The sequence below is a fragment of the Heterocephalus glaber genome, unplaced genomic scaffold, assembly GCF_053883595.1.
Source record: "Heterocephalus glaber isolate CG9 unplaced genomic scaffold, H.glaber_assembly_v1.0 deba00001444, whole genome shotgun sequence".
Classification (NCBI taxonomy): Eukaryota; Metazoa; Chordata; class Mammalia; order Rodentia; family Bathyergidae; genus Heterocephalus; species Heterocephalus glaber.
The window spans coordinates 21,494,070-21,513,652 of NW_028258297.1; positions in this window are offsets into that span (position 1 = coordinate 21,494,070).

Here is a 19,583-nt window from a genome sequence, read left to right on the forward strand (position 1 = left end):
GAACGTTTTCCTGAGGTTAGCAATTCATATGCATTTTTCCAAGACTTTTTTGGGGGGACATAGTGGGGATTGAACCTAGGATCTTTGCCCTCAAATTTGTGATCCTCCTGCCTCAGCCTCCCACAGGGCTGGTATTATAAGCAAATGCTACCATTCCTGGCTTACTTTTTAACCCTCAAATGCATGATACCATGCTGGATCTATCATTCTGCAATTTTTTCCATTCAACTTTATGTTCTTGAGGTTTTTTTTCCCTTGTTATACCAATATCCCCACTGTATATTGTTTGTTACATAACTGTCATACAATTTTACAATTCCCCAGGTGGTAAAATTTTTGCTTCCAAGTTTTCTCCGAAGTCTGAGCTCAAACCAAAGATGTTAGTGATAGTCCAGGGTGGAGATAGCCCTGCTGTGAGCCAAGACCTATACTATTGTTATCGGATGGAGTAGGGACCAGAGTGTTTTCCCGCTTAGTGTTTGTCCCTGTCAGTGACTTGATTGGGATTATTGCTGAATGTGAAAGATTACCATTAATATTAGGGCAGAAATAAGCAAAAGGAGAAGAAGCACAAAAGAAGTGCTCAGGAAGAAAAAGGTACTTTGAAGGAAAAAGAGAAGATAACATCTTGTAAGCAGAATGGACCATGGCAAGAATGAGAGGGCAGTGGCCATGAAGCCACTTCTGGTGATCCTTTTATGTCTTCTTCGATAGTTGATCCAGGTGGTCCCACGTGATCTCATGCTAGTTGCCAGGCTCGGCGTGTTCTCTGATCAGACGTTTGGTACTGGGTGCAGGGCTCCGCTTGATCATGTGTCACATTCTGATGCTGCTGTGCCGTGCCCTTCATTAAGAAGTCTCCTCATTTAGTAGGTTGTGGCCAACTGCTCCAACCACAATGCCACACCTGAGCCTCCTACTACACGGTGACAATTTAAAAACAACAAACAAGATTTGAAAGAAGAGAAGCTTTTCTCTTTTTTTTTTGGTACTGGGGATCGAACTCCAGACCTTTTGCTTGCAAGGCAGGTGGCAGAACCACTAAGCTAAATCCCCAGCCCTTAGGGAGCTTTCTTTGAATCACCTGTACTGGTATTTCTTCCTCTTAAATATAACCCTAAGCTTTGTCCTTTTCTTTTTCTGCAGTTTCTCCTTACATAGTACCATGTGCCCCTGAAAACCACAGCACATGGCTACTATAGCAACCCAGGCTTCAGTCTTCCTTTAAGACTCAGACTCCCTCTTTGTCTCTTTTCCTCTTTCTTTCCCTTCTCTCTGCATCTCTTTAAAACCCAATTCTCCCCACCCAATTTACTCAAAAGAGCAATTCAGCTATTTTCCCCCATTACTCCTAGATTTCATTCTGGTTTTATTTTTTTTGTACTGGGGCATATCTTAAACATAAAACTGGAAAATCAGTATATGGAGGTTTGATTGAGTGCTTGACAAGTCCTCTGTATCTCCAGTCTGTGTGCATGTTTATTACTGTTGGTGATGGGATGCTGAAGTGGCTTGTGTCTAGATGTGCCCACAAAGCCTCATGCAGTCATAGGTGGGGCTTTTTGGAGGTGGCTGGATCTAGGGTGTGTGCTGCTGGGATCAAGGATGTGGTGCTGGGATGGATTCACCGGTGCTAGGATTAAGGGTGTGAGTGTTACTCACCCTAAGGGTAGCCTGGACAAGATATAAGGGACAGAAAGAGGATTGTCACTTGTTGCTTGCTGTTTGGATGCTTTGGGTGCCTTCTCCCTGCCACAAACTGCTTCTCCTCTATGATATCTCTCCGCCATACCACCCAGCTTGGAGCCAGCTGATTATGGACTAAACCCTCTACAAAATGTGAGCTGAAATCGACCTGTCTTGCTTTAACGTTGGGTGTCGGGTATTTTGTCTCAGCAAGAAAAGTATCTAAGACAGGTGGGGTAGAGGGGTGGAAATAAATGGTCACATTTCCAGCCACAAATGTGAGAGTATCTATAGGTTACATCATCCCTTGTAAATGTATGCCTGAAAACTTCTGTTGTGTGTCTTCTCTAAGCATGAATAAGCACTGACTGATATAAGTGCTTGTGTATTTCAGCTGCTTTCACGCTTTGAATTTTGGGCTTGAATATAGTTGACAGAGGTAGCACCAATTAATTAATGATATTTAATTTTGGATACCTACAGTAGAGCCTCATGGATATTAATGCAGATTTATGTAAAAATAACCAAATTAATGCTGCTCCAGCACTTCTTTTAATGGGATCAGAACCCGGTTCTGAACAGAAACAAGTTAAAGTATACACCTGACTTTAGAAACTATTTTCTTCAACCAGAGTTGATTTTGATTCTCTAGAATTGTTTAAACATATTAAAACTGTCTTGAGATATAATGTGCAATAAAAATGTAAAAGCAATGAGAATTCTTTTTCCTCCTTAGGAAAAAAATTAGCAAAAAAAAAAAAAAGATGGGATTCTTCTCATTAAATTGTGTCATAGCGTGACATACAACCCCCGTTACCGACAGCATTTTTCCAGGTAATCACACAAGATTAAAACCCACGGGCACGGCGTCCTTCCCTGAGTTTCCTACAGGACCCTGAGCGAGCTGACTTCCAGCCGCTGTGACTAGTGCTGGGCAGAAACCCACCAGGTTGTGCAGGGCCTGGGCATTCCTTCCCATGCACATACCATATGCCACCTCCGCACCCTACATCCTAGGGCTGATGGCCTTTTATTATGTGGGCATTGAAGGAGGGTATACAGTAATACAAAACAAAAATAAAGCTTTGGAGACCTCAAAAAATAAGCCTGGGGAATAACAGAAACTTGACAGATTGGATGATTTCAAATGGCAGTATGCTTCTATCACTTTTTACTTAACCTTTACATACTCACCCAAATATATACGCTTTGCTCATTTTGACAACTTCATTATATTATTATTTTTTTTTTTTTTGGTACTGGGGATCAAACTTGAGACCTTGTGCTTGCGAGGCAGGTGCCGAACTTCATTATATTATTGATCAATTAATTATAAATTAGAGAAGAGAAAAGGCCTCCAGACTACCAGAGTATAGTATGATACATTTTCATAGTTTTGATACAAACAGGCAACATTAAATGCTCCAAAGAGTATCTGAGAATATAGTTAAATACATTAAAAAACAAGTTTAAAGAGCTTGATAATTTGAGGGGATTATTAAAAAGGATATGACTGATCAGTAAGTGGATAATAATATTAGCAGTAGCAGTAGCATCTTTTTTTTTTTCCCCCAGTGGTACCTGGGATCAAACTCAGGACTTTGTGCTTGCAAGGCAGATGGCGGCACCACTGAGCTAAATCCCCAGACCAATAGCAGCTTGAACTTATACAGAATTTTCTATTTAATGCCATTCATAGTAATGTATCAATAATTAAATATAAAGTGTGCCTTGGTTTCCCATCTCTATAAAATGCATTAAATTCATCCCAGATGTTCATCTACATTTGCCAGCATGCCTTTATCAATCCATGTAGAATAGTCTTCTTAACAATAAAGAAAAGAAAACTAAATTTTATTGAGGGTTCATCCTGTGCCAAGACATGTTATATACACTACATCATTTAATCCCCACGATAATCACATGAGTATTAGAGTACCATTGCCAATTTGTAAATGAGAAATCAGAGATTTGGAAATGCCAAGTAACATTTTTAATGTTTCACAATGAGAAGGTAGGAGGATCAGTATTTAGATTGTAGTCCGTCTGGCTTCCACTCCCAGCAAACTTTCTTTCCTTTGTGTTAAAATCCTCATTAATGAGCGTTGTATGTAATTGTGAAGAGCTAGAATGGGAAAGGTTTTCCTTATCCCCCAATATGACTTTGGGGATTACCTTAATGGGGAATACTGACATCAATTACGATAGCAAAACCTGCCAGTAATAAAAGCCTCTGGGGAAACTTTGTAGACCCCTTACTACTAAGCCATTCACAGGCAAGGCCTTTCACTAAAATGCTGCTGATTGCAAGTGACTTCCAATTCCAAACAAACATTTTAAGTCTATTTAATAGATCAATACAGTAATTCGTTCCTGGGCCCTTGAAATCATTTGTTTAGACCTGAAGTCTATGTGGTCACATTAAGGTGTACACATGCAGGGAATTACACGAATAACTTGCAGTGAAAGATGTTAAACCAATTTAGATTGTGTGAAGGAGAAAGTAGTTAATTCATTTCCAAGTGACTGGGATTAAATGGATCATTATAAAGGCAATGCTTTCAATAAGCGTCACCAAGGAAAATAAACCCTTCAGCCAAAGGGTACACGCCATCATGTACAGATGCTTTGGAACTCAACTGAGCAGAGACTTGAAGGAAAACAGAGGAGAAAACCTAATATAAGTTGAGGGAGGTTTTTTTTTCCTTTTTCTTCTTTTTCTTTAAAAAAAAAATCACTTCTATTTGACAGTGAAAGAATCTCTCAGGGGAAATAGTAGAGGACCTGTTGCTTAATTCACTTCAACTCAGTGGACAAAACACCAGAGGGGAACAATTTTGCCTGAATTCCCCTGAGGAAGAGGCTCTATATGAAACTAATAATAATTTTCCATCTCTAATTTTGATGACACAAAAACCAGAGGTTCGTACTCATTTGATCCAGTGTGGATTGGGTTCCAGCAGCAACATTCCATCCCAACTGAAGCCTGCTAATTATGTGTGCTGGGATACCAGCCAAGAGACCATTACAATAGCCCAGAGGGAATAACATAAAAAGTTTTAGCATGGAGCCTTCCTTCAAGAGTACAGACTTGGCAGTATAAGGAAAATTTCATTACACCTGAGGTGTGATTCATTTGTCAAGTGTTGAAGTAAAAGAAGATTCTCCATAAGAAAAACAAAAGCGATGCCTTCAAAAAAAGTAAAAAAGAAGACCTTACGGATGGATAAATAACTTGAGTGTGCCCACACACGGAATGCTGATCACAGTGCTGTCTTATAAACAGTCATTTTTTTCATGTATTCCACTAGTCAACCAGTGTTTTATCACCAAGTATTTTGCCAGTTTCTGTTGATACAAAGGTGCAGGTCATGTATGCAAAACAGGAGATTTTGTGATGGAATATCAGGAACACAGAAAAAGCACGTTTCACCTGCCACAGACTGAAGTAAGAGACATCTTTCCAGTGGACAAGACACTGGAAATTAGTCTTAAAATGCAAATGGAACTTAGCCAGTGGGAGAGGGCAATATTCACCAAATAGCCAACAGCACAAGACAGATGTCATCAAGAACATATACAGTCTATTATATTGCTTTTCTGGTTTTTAGGTATTTTTTTAACCAGATAGCACATATTGTATGCTATATATAAAGTGCCTACATACACTTTGGATGATTAAATTTCAACCTAAATCTGCTAACCCTCACTGTGCTAGGCTTACTTTAAAGTCAGATGCCAAGCTAGTTCTATAATGCTCTTTTAGGCTGACCATTTCCTTCTCTTTAATTTTCTATCAGGGTCTCCAACATACTGAGGCACAATTGAAAGTTTCTGTCTAATCTGATCAACCTGCAGTACAATTCTGATAAGAATCAACATTTTTATTACATAAATCTCAATTTTCAGTTCAAACTACTAGAATATAAGGCATTATGTTCCCTGCCATTTGGAATCTCCAGTCATTCATAGTTTGCCTGTGAGTATGAGTTAGGAAACTGATAAGAATTGAAACATAATTTTGGTAGCTATTTGTACAGATGGAACAATGTCAACATGGCCTTTCTATTCTCATTTTTATGAATCTGTCCTACATATATATTTTTTCATTCATTTAACAAATATTTATTGTGCACTATTTGGGGGCCCTGGGAATGCTTCTATGAGGGTGGTAGAAAAAATTACTACTGTACAGAAAAATACTCAATTAAATATGTGTGTATGGGGTGGACAGGGTTGGATGAATGTAAAGAGAGAGATCATAAATATAGATAGGTAGGTAGGTAGGTAGATAGATAGATAGATAGATAGATAGATAATAGATTAAAACTTTTTTTAGGTAGACTAAGGGATATTGGACTGAGTTCAATGGAGTTCCAGAGATGAACTCTCAGTGCTAAAACCAGAAAATCCCCAGGTAAACTAAGGCACATATGTTATCCTCATGTGTGAAGTGGGGGAAATGGTAAACTATTATAAAGAAGAAGCTCATTGTAGACCTAATTGAGAAGACGGTATCAGAGTAAAGTCTTGATAGAAGTAAGGAGGTGAGTAATGTGGATCTCTGAGAGAAAAGTACTCAGGATAGAAGGGAGCTGAGGAAAGATTCTAAGTGGGGGAATGCTTGGTGTGTGTGTACATAGTGAAAGTTGTCTATTACAGATATACTCTATTTACAGGACACAAAAAAAGGTGTGAGTCAAAATAGTATTCAAAAAGAACAACAATCAAAAAATAATAATAATAATATTCAAGCCTGGATCTTCTATTTCACAATGCTCTGATATTTTTCACCTTTCCACACTCTCTAAGCGTATATTTTAAATACTGAAAAGAAAGAGATTAAATAATATTGGGTTTGTAGTGAATCAACAAACCAGAAGTTCTTGAACCCCAAATTTGTTGTACTTTTTCTTCACTACCCTCTGAGTCATTTAGACGTTGTCAATATCAATAAACTCAACACGAAACCAATCAATATAATTCTCCATCTACATATTTCTGGCACTTAGTTTCTGTTTTGCCTTAATGATAAAGTATAGGCCTAAAGAAGACTAAAACGTCCAATAAATATTTGGTGCAGCCTTAATAACCCCATCCTTAATCTGTACCAAGACTAAGTCAGCATTTCAGAGGCAAAAAAATAGATTCGTACTTGCATTTTCTCATTATTTTAATTCTTATTGGCAGCTTATTCAGATAATTCACTTCAAAAAAAATCTCTAGCTGAAAAGGACACTGTAAGAATTAGAGCTATTGTTTGAGTAAACCATTCAATTGTATTAAATTTCATATTCATTTTGCATGTTGTAGATAGTTTTCCTTTTCAGCTGAAGTGAACACCTCAAATAAAGCATTTTTACAAAGTCCTGATATTTTTTTGTGGTCATTTTCCACTCAAGGATATATTTTGGCTTACCAGGTACCAAATCACAACAGACATCCCTTTCTTTTCATTTTTTACCACATCCTAAGAAATTCCTCCAAGGACTTCCTCAGAGTTATCTGCAGATGGGAAAGGCAATTCACAATGCAATAAAATTTATAGCTCATAAAATTATGAATAAGCCAAACGTTAAAAAAGAAAAGTTAAACTAGGTTTAAAATGATTTTTATAATATCAACCACACGAATTGACACAGAAAATGAATTGCAAATGTAAGGGAATGCAGCAACTAAACGCTCTGTGTTCTCTGGGTGTTAAATGGAGACTGTCAGCACAGAGAGATCCAGGAAGCAGGCGTTGATTTCTCTCAGAAGAGGTGGTCAAAGTAAGGCCCAAAGTAGATTTTAAAGAACTCAGTGGGTGAGATTATAAGTATACAGGCCAAAAGAGAGGAGAGAAAGGAAGGAAGGGAGGGGGAGGGGGAGGGGGAGGGAGAGACAGAGAAAGAAAAAAGGAAGGTATCTAGACACTAAGCGATGAAGTGATATAAGTCCATTCTGATCATCACTGTGGTTTTTATGTAAGAAAAATCAAAATACAGCAAATAAAGAATTTTAAAACCTAAACTTTTCTTTCTCTTCTAAAAGTCGTAGAAGTTCTTTCTTAAAAGGGGTATTAGAATACAGAGTGGTGTAAAATAGCTCCCATTTTGCATTCTACTTCTGACTTATATGGTTATCCTGGGCAATGGTGTCGACAAAAAACAGATGCTGTACATCCTATCTAATTCAGAATCTTTGGGTCTCTCAGAAGGCTCTTGATGCTCTTCTTTTCTTGCTACACCTGCTGTTATGGCTTATAGCTAGATGTCCCCCCAGTGCCTCATGTACTCCTAGGTGGGGCTTTGGTGAGGTGGCTGGATCATGGGTGTGCGACATTGGATTGTGAAGGTCCTAACTGGATCAGTCCAGTTGATTTAACGTAGTTCTGGGTATTGTTCATGTGAAGGCCCACCTAGGGTGTGGGTGGCACCAACCAATAGGCTTGTAGCCTAGGTGTTGTAAAAGTGAAAAGGAAGGCTCTCTGCTTTCTGCCTCCTGCCTGCCACACCATAAACTGTTGCTCTGCCATGCTCCCCTGCTTGGGACCAGCCAACTATAGCCTGAAATCTCTACAAACTGCGAGCTATATAAACCTTTCCTCTTTTAACTTGTGGATATAGGGTATTTTGTCCCAGCAATGAGAAAATAACTAAAATACCCACGTTTCCTGAATGACCTTAGCTATACCATTGGTGGCAATGATTATCTGCACATTAATGATTCACCCAAAACATCACTATTGTCCATATTCTTATCCCCAAAGCCTGTATTTCTACTATTATCTGAATGTTTCCCATTACTTTTGACCAGTGTGTCCAAATTCATGCCTAATATCCAATCCCAACTTCCTTTTTTCCCCTAAATTCTCTATCCCCGATAAATATCATTCATCCAACTGTGTGGAGTAGGGGTGTGGGATAGTAGGAAAATGAAGTCACCATTTATAGATCCTGATGCACCCAATATTCTTAGCCCATTCCAATCAATTACCAAACATAGACAGCAACACATATGCCATGTGTATGGAGTGTATTTCCTTCTGCCCATTTCCAGTGTTAGTCCACTCCCAGCCTTTCCTTTCTTACTTGGCTGTCTGTCTCTGGGAGTCTAACTCTGCAAACTCGGTTTCTGAAGCTCCATAACCCATTGGGTTGTACTTCACTGGGATCAGTGGGTTCATACACAGAGACCTGGAGGCCTGCAAGAGAGAGGGAGGCAGGCTCTTCCTAGCCACATTAAAACCCGAATATACCGTGTTTAGGCCCTCTAGGCTTTGCCTGTGCTTTTTCTTTGGTGGAATTCATATTTTTACCATTTCTTTGACCGATTACCACTTTTTTTATGCCCAGCTCAAATATCACCCAGCTGTCTCCTTATCACAGAGGAATTAATCCCTTCCTCTTGCTGAGCACTTTGGAAACACCTTCAGGAGACCACTTAATGTATCAATGAAATTGTCCCAAAATGAAATTGTCATCAAAAATATCAATAGATACATTTGTCTCTTGTCATCTGAACGTTTTTATTATCATTTCTTTCTAAATCTGCCAGGGAATCCTACTCCTTCATTCTCATTTTTCTCCTCCATTTCCACATAAACAGCTGTTTGTGTTCTAAATATTGACAATTGCCAAGATGCTTTGTTTTGTTCTTGTTAACATTCTCCCCCTAATTGAGTAGCTTCAACTACTTTCTTGACTCCCTATACTTTCACTAAACAGATAACTCTTAATCTATATACCTGACCCAATTTTTTTCTCCTCAGTATCAGCTCTGAATATTCCAGATATCTTTCTTTATGTCCCATGGTTTCTCAAAAGCAACAGATCAAAACCTAGCTCATTCTCTCTCTCTCCCTCTCCCCCTCTGTCTCCCACTACCAATCTTCTCCATAAATCCACCTTGAGGAACAACACTGTGAAATTTCAGTCATCAGAAATCTAGGAGCCAAGATTTACTTCTCCTCCCCTAGCATAGATATTTATATCTGTCAGATTTTTTTCTCAATTTTTCCTCCTTTATGACTCACTAATCTGTAACCTGTTTTCTGTCTCCACTATCACGTCCACTAACAGGCTCTCATCACTGATCACTAAGATTAGTTCTATAATATCCAGTGTCTATAACCTTCTCTTCCCATGGCTGCTGGAAAAATACTCTTCTTTGTTTTCTAGACTGCAGTTCTGGCCGCATCAGTCCTCAGTTGGACTTTCTGCTGAGTCTAGAGTACAATTTAGACTCCTCATTATGACTTACAAGGCTGTCCTCAATGTTCTCCCTCTACCTCATCTCTCACCACACCTCCTCTTCATATTATGCTCCAGTACCAGCAGAAAGTACCTGAACTTCTCGAACTTTATTTGGTTTCATGTATCAGTGCCTTTGACTCTCTCCCCTCTGTTCCCAAATACACTCCCCTACCTTCTTGATCTTGACAATATTTCATCCCTCACACAGCCTGAGCCCAAACATGATTTCCTTTGGAAAGTAGAGTACTGTCTTATGAAGGTGTACCCCATCCAACACCCTATAGTGCCCTGTGTGAACGTCTATGACAATTGCCACTATTTTCTAACACTATTAATATGTATTTATTTCTGTCTTTGCCCTCAAGACCACAAGTTCTTTCAAGGCCAAATCTGTGTCTTTTTCTTTAGGTCTTCCCTACTTAGCATAGTGTTCTAGCATACAGTAGGTATTAAATATTTCTCAAATGAATGAAGTAATTCTATCATAACTATTTGTATACACATGACATTTCTAAAATGTATAACATTTATTGGAGTACATTGAAAATAAAAGATCAGGCCTTATTTACTTTTGAAAGCTAAGCATGTGCAGAGTGGCTGATATACAGCAGGTGCACAGTAAATGTTAAATTTTGATTGGTTCTGACTGATCTAGCTTGAGTGATTGGTGCTTGACTTTATTGGATAATCTTGCCAGCCCTCTATCTCTGACCCTATGCAAACTATTGCAAAAGTCTGTTGGTCATTTGAGGACCTATTTTGGGCAGAGCACTATGAAAAGATTAAAACTAGTATAAGCCTTGGTCTTTGCCCTCATAGAATTTTGCAGTCTATTATACACATAAATGCATAGGTAAACTTATTATCAGAGTCCATCATATGGAACAGCCTTATAAAATAGTTCACTCCCCCTCCTCTGGGTTTCCCTAGACTTAGAAGTAACACTGTCTCCTGTTGTATATGCTGCTTTATAATAATACAAATTTTTTGTATGTCAAGAGCTAGGAAAAGAATTAGAAGTAAATATCTTGGTCTATGAGATAACTTGTTCTCATTTCCTCATTAGTGAAAACAACATCATTACAAAGAATATCTGCCAACAATCTGATATAAAAAGTGTACATGCATCATGAAAAATAATTAGTGTTCAGTTACTACTGAATTATAAAGCCATTGTACAGTTGCAACAATGCAGATGCCTTGGAGGTCTGAGAAACTGCTTAGCTTAGGTAATTACATGACTTTGAAAAAGTCTCTAGGATAAAATTTGTGGAGTTTGAAGAAACAATAAAATCAGAATCACAGAGCTATTTATAACTACGTATTTTTAAATTTTCTGTTTTCTCTCATGTATAAATTTTGAAAAGCCTGGGATAATTTTTTAACTCTGTGGTCTAGGGTAGAGCAAAATGCAATAGCTTTTCCTCTCCTTTCCATCAGTGCCTCTCAAGTTCAAGGATAGTACTACAAAGATAGAAATCCATCCAGACCCACAGTAATTGTGTCTCTTCAAATAGTTAAATCTTACTTATGCCTTGTGCATAGTTTACATATATGAAAAGTAAAATTACAGGAGGGGCATTCTATTACTACTGTGGAAAAGATACACATCTTGCAAATCTCCTGAGTTTTTAGCAAGGAAAACTAGAGAACTAGGAGTCTTAAATATGATCTACTCCAAACACTCAGTCACTGCAAAAGAAACTGATGTCCTAAGAAAAAAGTACGAACTTGTTTAGGGAGTAAAAGTACAGGGTCTCAAAACAGTTCTACAAAATTACAGATTTGACCATGCATAATTTCTATCAGTCTAGCTCAATTTCTCCTTTTCAAGATATTCAAATTTAGGTCTGGGGATGTAGCTCAGTGGTGGATCCTTTCTTAGCACGTGCAAGGCTTTCTTAGCATATACAATTCCCAGTACAGTATTGAAACCAACAAAAAATCAAAATAAGCTCTAAGAGATGTTTTACCCAATTGCAAATCCTGTATAATTAAAATTGGACTGACAGCAAAGGGGCCTGAATTTTTTTATTAATTATATTGGTACACTTAAGGTATACAATATAATGACATTTATTGCAAGACAAGCTATTAATTAGTTGAGCTGACTTAGATGAGTCACTTTACCATTCATATCTTCAGTTAAAATAAGAAGCATGGTCAAAAAGCTCTCTTCCAAATCAAAAGTTGCATAAGTTTGAGATTAAAGGACAGGTGGTCTAAAATGACAAACTTAAAATCAGATGCTGCCAGTCCTAACTCTTTCCACCATCACCAAGCCTCCCTTCCCATGGTAACATGCCTTCCTTTAAGGGACATATCATTTTCAAAAAATGTCTTTTTAAAAAAATTGTATGTTTGTAGTACATGAGGTTTACAGTCATCTTAGGGAGTAGGTATAGGTACACAACACATCGTGATTCTCTTTTAATCTGCTTCCCCTTACCACCCATCTCCCTCTGTCCACCTCTCAATCTCCTTTTCCCGATTTCAGTAGCAGTAGTAGCAGCAGCAGTAATGGTAATAGTAGTACTTCATGTTCATGACAATGTTTACATCCATTGTATGTGTCCTGTATATGTACACAATACACCTTAAAATCTTTTTACTTTCCCTCTCCACCTTTCCTCACTCACAGTCTCCTTGACCCTTTCCCATTGGCAAAAGATTTATCTCTCTGTTTCCTCCTATCCATCTTTTATTTTGCCCTTGTACTTTGCCTTACTCAAAGGAGAGATACCACACAGTATTTAAGCTTATGTGTCTGATTTATTTCACTTAATATTATATTTTCTAGTGTATTAATTTTCCTACAAATGTCTCAAATGTATTCTTCTTTATAGCCAAGTAGTATTCCATTATATATAGACACATTTTCTTCCTTCATTTGTCTGTTGATATACATACAGGCTGCTTTCAGAATTTAGCTATTGTGAATTATGTTGCTATAAATATTGGCATGCATGTGTTGCTGTAACATGATTTTTTAAGCAAATAAATATTTTAAAATGAGGTTTTAGCATTCATCAATACTTTCAGTTTCCAAATGTCTGGGTATGTCACCTGGCACTGTCACTATAAACCATCAGACATGTATGGAGATAACTAGTACACACCCAGTGCTGTGCTAGATAGAAGAGAAACAGAGATGCACATGTAATTGCCCCTACTTGTGAAGAACTCATACTTAGCAAAGAAAATAGACAAGTTAATTAACTCCTGTATTATATATTTTTTAAAAGATGCACACAGTGTCTTAAGAGCACAGAGAAGATATACTTTGAGAACACTTCCTGAGGATGTTATGATACTTATGCTGAGGCTTAGAAAATGAAGAGAGGTTTCCAAGGTAAATGAATAACAGTGTCCCAAGCTGAAAAAATTAGTGTGTTAAAAAAGCACGCAGGAATTTTGTCAGAGGGGCCTTATGCGCCAGCACAAAAAAAAATTTTAACTAGATTCTGTAGTCGAAAGGAAGCATTCACAGACTTTAAGCGGAGGGACAAATTAAACAAATTCAGATTAAAATTAAAACTCTGGGGGTTTATGGAGGATTAAATAAAACCATGTTTCCCAGTATCTTGGAAACTGAAATGATTTTAAGTGACATGTGGTATGGGTATTTGGTAATGTGGAGTCCTGCAGTGAGAGTGTTTGTTTATGCATTATCTTTCAATCATTTTTATTATATTAAGGAAAAAGCATCTGCTCCGTGTAGGCACTGGCATCAGTCCACTTAAACGTAAGTCTCTGCTCTGATACTTATTAACGATCTTAAACAGGTTATTTACTTATTTACCCTTGCCTCAGTTTCCACACTGGTAAATGGAGCGCAGGAAGACAGTGTCTTCCTCATAAAGTGGTTTCAAAGACAAATGAATTCACACTTAGAGCCTGATACCCTCTCCCAAACAGCACATAGTTAATGTTAGCTATTATTTTAAATTTATATTATTTATTTGTTTTACCCTCTATTCATGGCTAATGATTCCTTCTATAGTAGTAACTTAAAATTTCCTTGCTAAATAGACATACTTGCCTATAAAAGGTAAAGTATTTTAAATAAGAATATTGAGAAAATAATATAAGAGGTGTTAAAAGTTCAGGACACTTGAAGGGACAAGATGGTATACTAGCTATGGTAAATTGATAAAAATATGTAAATGCCTGGGGTTTGACATACAAGAAAGCAATACCAGAAGCAATGATCCAAATGGGAGATGTTAAAGGGCTCAAACAAAGTGCAGGGTAGAGAAGGCAATGAACAAGAATGAATTTGTAAAATATTTAGAAAGTTTAAATGACTATAATTGCCTCACTCCAAAGACCAAGACAGTGCCAGGCACACGTTACATATTCAATTTGTTTTCTGGAAAAGGTTAAGTATAACAGAGGAAGCAATGAAGAAAAATTGTAGGACATCTCAGAGTTTTTTAACGTCAATATTTAAGTGGTTACATTTTAAGCCATAAGGAAAGTAGACAAGAGGAGAAAGATGTGAAAGAAGGTACCAAGGTAAGCTTAGGCCATGAGCTGAAAAGTCTGAGGAAGAACCTTGAAGAAGATCTCTACCATTTACCAGAAACTCAAGAGAGCTGTCTCAATTGAACATATCCATTTGGATACTGTGACGATTAAGCTGCTCTTTCTTTTCTTTCATGAGCAAACAGAAAAAAGAACAGGGGCATTATAGATAGTGCCTATATCAGTCATGGTTCTCCACAGAAAAAACCAATTTAGGCTGGCCCAGCTGGCAGACTGGATGCTCAGGAAAGAGTTGCAGTCCACTGGAAAACCAGGAGGAGCTGGATGTTACAAATGAATTGCAAGGTAGTCTGCTGAGATTTCACTCTTGCTCAACAAAGGACAACATTTTGCTGTAGTCAGGTCTTCAACTGTTGGATGAAGCAATCTGCTTTAGTCAAAATCTAGGCATTTCAATGGAGATATCATCCAAAACACCCTCACAGAAACTTTTAGAATAGTATTTGACCAAACATAGGAACACAGTTGCCCAAGGTTACACAAATTAACCATCTTAGCTTGATAATTCTGTCTTCCTTTCTTTATACAAATAGATCTTTTATGCAGAATTTAACACAATACCAAAGTTCAGCTATCTTCAGAAAAAGAAGAAAACATATCATTAGAGAAGAATTATGAGTTTAGAGAAGAATTACGAGTTTGGCACTGCACAAGGAATTATTTACTAGGAGTAATTTTCCTTCACACTGGACAGAAAAACCACAGCATATATACCATATAATTTTCAGAGCCTCTTTATAATGGAAGAGTAGAAGTTTACCCAGAGAATTCCTTTCTCATTAAAAAAAAAAATCCCAGAAGTGGTAGTCCCGGGACACTCACCGTGACATCTCCACTCCGCCCTGAGGAAGGTCTACATCCCTCACCCCAACCCCATCAAGCAGTGTGCAACTGGTTCCAGGCTGAGGTGATTAGAAAGCTGTGGGACTGATCCATGACAAGCTGTACACTACCCCCTCCTGGTGAGAGCCCCTGCAGACGCAGGTGGGAAAGTTGTGTGTGGTCTTCTTTTGTGATTAGCTTGCATGATATAATGTCAGCACACACCAGTTATAAACTCACAGAAGTGATTAGTGTGGTCAGCAATTCACGACCCCTGACTATCTCAGGCAACACCAAAGGATTCACCAGCAGATGCCAGAACCTGCAGACCTACAGGCCAGTAATAGAGAGATGTATTGTCATCCTCCTCCTAGCCTTTAGGTCAATCTCCTGTGCTCCTTATTTTGACTTCTCTCCCCAGATTGTTGGCTCTGACTACTTGTCTCTTAGGAAGGTTCAGCCATAGACAAAGACAGGGAAAGATTGGGAGGCAATTTTGAAACCCAAATGAAACTTTGGACCCAGTCAGGGATTCCTCCAGATCTCAAAATCTGTCTTGGATGTCCTGACCTGCAGCTATCTATTTTTGCCACCGTTAGCCAGATGGGAGGAGCTTTGTTTGAAAACTCTTTATCGCATGTCACTCCCCAGCCTGAAACCTGTTAGTGGTGCTCTTTGCCTGCTAGATAAAATCCAAGTTCTTTATCTTGGTCTTTTCCAGTTTTCAGGGCCCGATTGTATTAAAATCCTGAAATTATGATTAGATATGTGCTCTTGAGATGTTTCTTTGATCACTCTGCCTTGTTTCCTCCTCCAGAACGTGAGAAAAACCATATTGGCCTGTGTTATGCCATATGTACCACATCAAATCCTCTCTGGCACTTACCATCCATGCCCTAACTTCCGGTCTGCTTCTTCCCCTCACTTCCTGTCCTGTATGGAATGTCCCACCTTGCTCATGAGATGGCTGCTAGAAGCCTGGAAGTGTAGGGGAGTTAACATTCATGCAATAAAATTGTATTATTGGGAAGTAAGACACAGAAGAGAGCCAGGCAGATAAATTGTGTTTTCTTCTCTACCTTCCATGAATTTCCTTGCGCAAGATATCATTTCTCCAAAACAGGACGAAGTATGGGGAGACCCCCCAAATAGCTGGTGGACTCACACGCTATGCCTGTCAAAGTTCATCATGGAGCAGTGCTCAGCTTGGAAATGTGTCACCATGTGCGAACTCCATCCTTCCCTGCTTACTTCCATTTCTCGCTCCTAATGACTTGGGTTTGCACCTCACAAATGAAGCATCGATATTTAGTCCTTGTTTTAGTCTGTTCTCTAGTTGCTTTAGGGGCAGAAGGAAGAAGGACATTCAAAGGGTACAGAGGGAATAAGTACCACTGTAATATCTCCTCCTTTTCCTCCACCTGTCCAAGAACCTGGACCATCAAGAAGCAGCTTTTAAGGGGCCTATCCTACCTCACCATTCCTGAGGTTGAGGGGATGATGACCACTGCGGCAACTCAGCCAAGGAGTTTAGAACTCAGTTTCTAGGCTCAGCAGTCCATTTCCCTTTCCAGTAAGTTAACAATGAGAAAGGAACTTGGCTAACCTCTCAAGTGGTAGGCAGGGGAGATCTCAGTCAGGATCTGTCTGTCATACCAGTAGACCTCTTCCCTAAGAGATGGTGCCTTCTGTAGGTTTTGGACTGAACCTAGTCATGTGCTAAGAACTGCCAAGTGATGGCCACAGAGAGAGGAATCAAGTTTGCTTCCTAAACTCAAGGAACCATCTTGTTCTAAAAGCAGAAGGTCTATCTAAGTATGGTATCCATGGAGTAGAGGAGCCCCTAAACATTAAGGTCAGAAAGGCCTTCTGGAGGAAGTAATCTTTGTGCCCAGATAGAGAGTTGCATCTTGTAATCCTTTAAATGTTGAAATACACTGAGCACGTGAATGAAGAAGGAAGAATATTCTGGATAAGAGAAAACACTGTCAAGTTCTCAGGAGAGTCAGTTTGCAAACTTCCATAACACGAACAGCACCAAGACACTCTGATGAGACATGCAGAGAAAACTCAAGAATGTTTCTGGGGGAAACCAAACAAACAAAAAACTTTTCAAGGAGGTGCCTAAGTCAGACTTGAGGGGCTCATGGGAGTTCATGATCCCCCCATTTCCAGGACATATACCTGGATCATGCCTTGTGCTGAACACTGAAGACTCCGGGGTGCATAAAGGTACCCTGGCTCTGTTGTGGAGAAGAAAACTCGTGGACTAAAATTCTGAATATGCTCAGTATGGTCAAGAAGTAGAGCCAGACCCAGACCCCTGTACGCTCAGACTTATGCTGGGCCCCTGAAGAAGTGCACTGGCCTTGGCTGGGTTGGCCTCAGTCCTCACACACTACCCAGACCCCATCCTGCCACCCTGCATGACTTCTTTGGTCCATACTGCTGGTGGCTTCAGCATACCTGCAGTGGGCATCTATGCCCCCTTTATTCAAACTCAAGAGGAGTGAATGTGATGAAGAAAAAAAGAAAGAGAGACAGAAGGGGAAAATTCTTGACCTAGTCACTGGCTCCAGATATTGAGATCTCTGATGCTGAAAGTCTCTTTCATCCCCATCTGGACACCAGGTCCTTGCCATGGAGCAGGCCGTCTTAGATTCAATGGGTCACACCTGATCTCTGCCCCATGTCCCACCTCGCTCACACACAACTTTCCAGGTTAGTCCAGCAGGCCAGATTGCCTGTTGGGATGCACAGTGACAGGTCTGGTTGGAGACTCCTCACTGAGTACTGGAGATGATGAGGAACCAGGGAAAGCAAGGGTATGTCATGTGTGCTACAATGGCGGCCTGAAAGACCACTGCCTTTGTGGATGTCACAGTCCAGTGGAGGAGGCATGTTATCAGAAATAGTTTGTGCTACTATAAGTAACAGAAGAATTGATGAGCATTATTAATTAATTTTTTATTTTTATGACACCTATACATGCAAAATATTTTGTATTTATGAAATATAAAGAATGATAATAAAATAAACAGTTCTCTTCTAAATCAAGCGAGGAAAAGAATTTACTAATCCATTTGAAGTCTTTGAGTCCCCTTTCCTTGTCCCCAGAGGTAACCAGAACTGTATCCTGAATTTTGGTTAATCTTGCCTTTGCTATTTACAAAGGCAAGACATTGTCATATATGTAATGTTTTATATATTTATATATATACATATACATACACATTCCTAAACAATACAATAATTAGTTTTGCATGGTTTTGATTTTATATCTAATTTGATTGGGGCTCATTGACTTTCTTTAATGTGAAAGTTTAATCTTAGTAAAAATTGGGAAAAATTTTTAATTAAAAAATACCCAAAATGTATCTTTACCTTTCCATTTTACACTTTGAACAGTGCAGCAAAATATTTCACTATGATGTTTTACTACAACAGCCCCATGTCCTTGACAAAGTTTTCAAGTCAGCTACCAAACCTCACTGACAGTAAAATTAAACGGAATCAATAGGTTTAAAAGAATAAATGTCTTCAACTGACCTTTGTGTATACTATTTACAGAGTATTATTGAGCTAGAAAAATGTTCTTCCCTTAACAAAACTTTTGTCTTAAAAATGCTTATTAAATGCTTAGAAGAGCTCTGAAAAGTTATTTGGAAAATACATATAAGAATTGTAAAATGTTGCAGAAACACACTAAAAAATTTTAAAAGTCATTATGGCTTTTTCAAACTTTATAATCATCCTGGTGATATCTTACAGAGAAGCTTGTAAATGCTGCTATTTAAAAATAGCCTCCTTAAAATAGAAGTTTTATTTCTGACATGTTCCCCAAACAATCCTTATTAATCAATGCATGCATGTTCTGGATGGTCATCAGTAAACAACATGGATGAACATTAGTTCATCACATGAGCTTCTTACTAATTTTCTCTATTGAATTAAGAAAAGTTTCTCAATACATACATGTTTGACTTGTGAATTTACCCAATGAAGAATTCTAGTGGAATATTCCTGAAGAATGTATTATAATTAGACATTATATATTCAAAAGCCTAAAACCCTTCTTATATCCTTGTTTTGATTTTTGAGACAGGGTCTCCCTATGCAGCCCAGGCTGGCCTCAAACTCACCATCCTCCTGCCTCAGTGTGGGATTACAGGCATGTACCACCACACCTGGCCTTTTCTCACCATCTTAGAAGTGTTGCTTCTGAAAAAGTAAAACAAAACAAAAACTAGCCTAAAGATATAACCTGAGCTAGGGAAGATTGGAGGCACA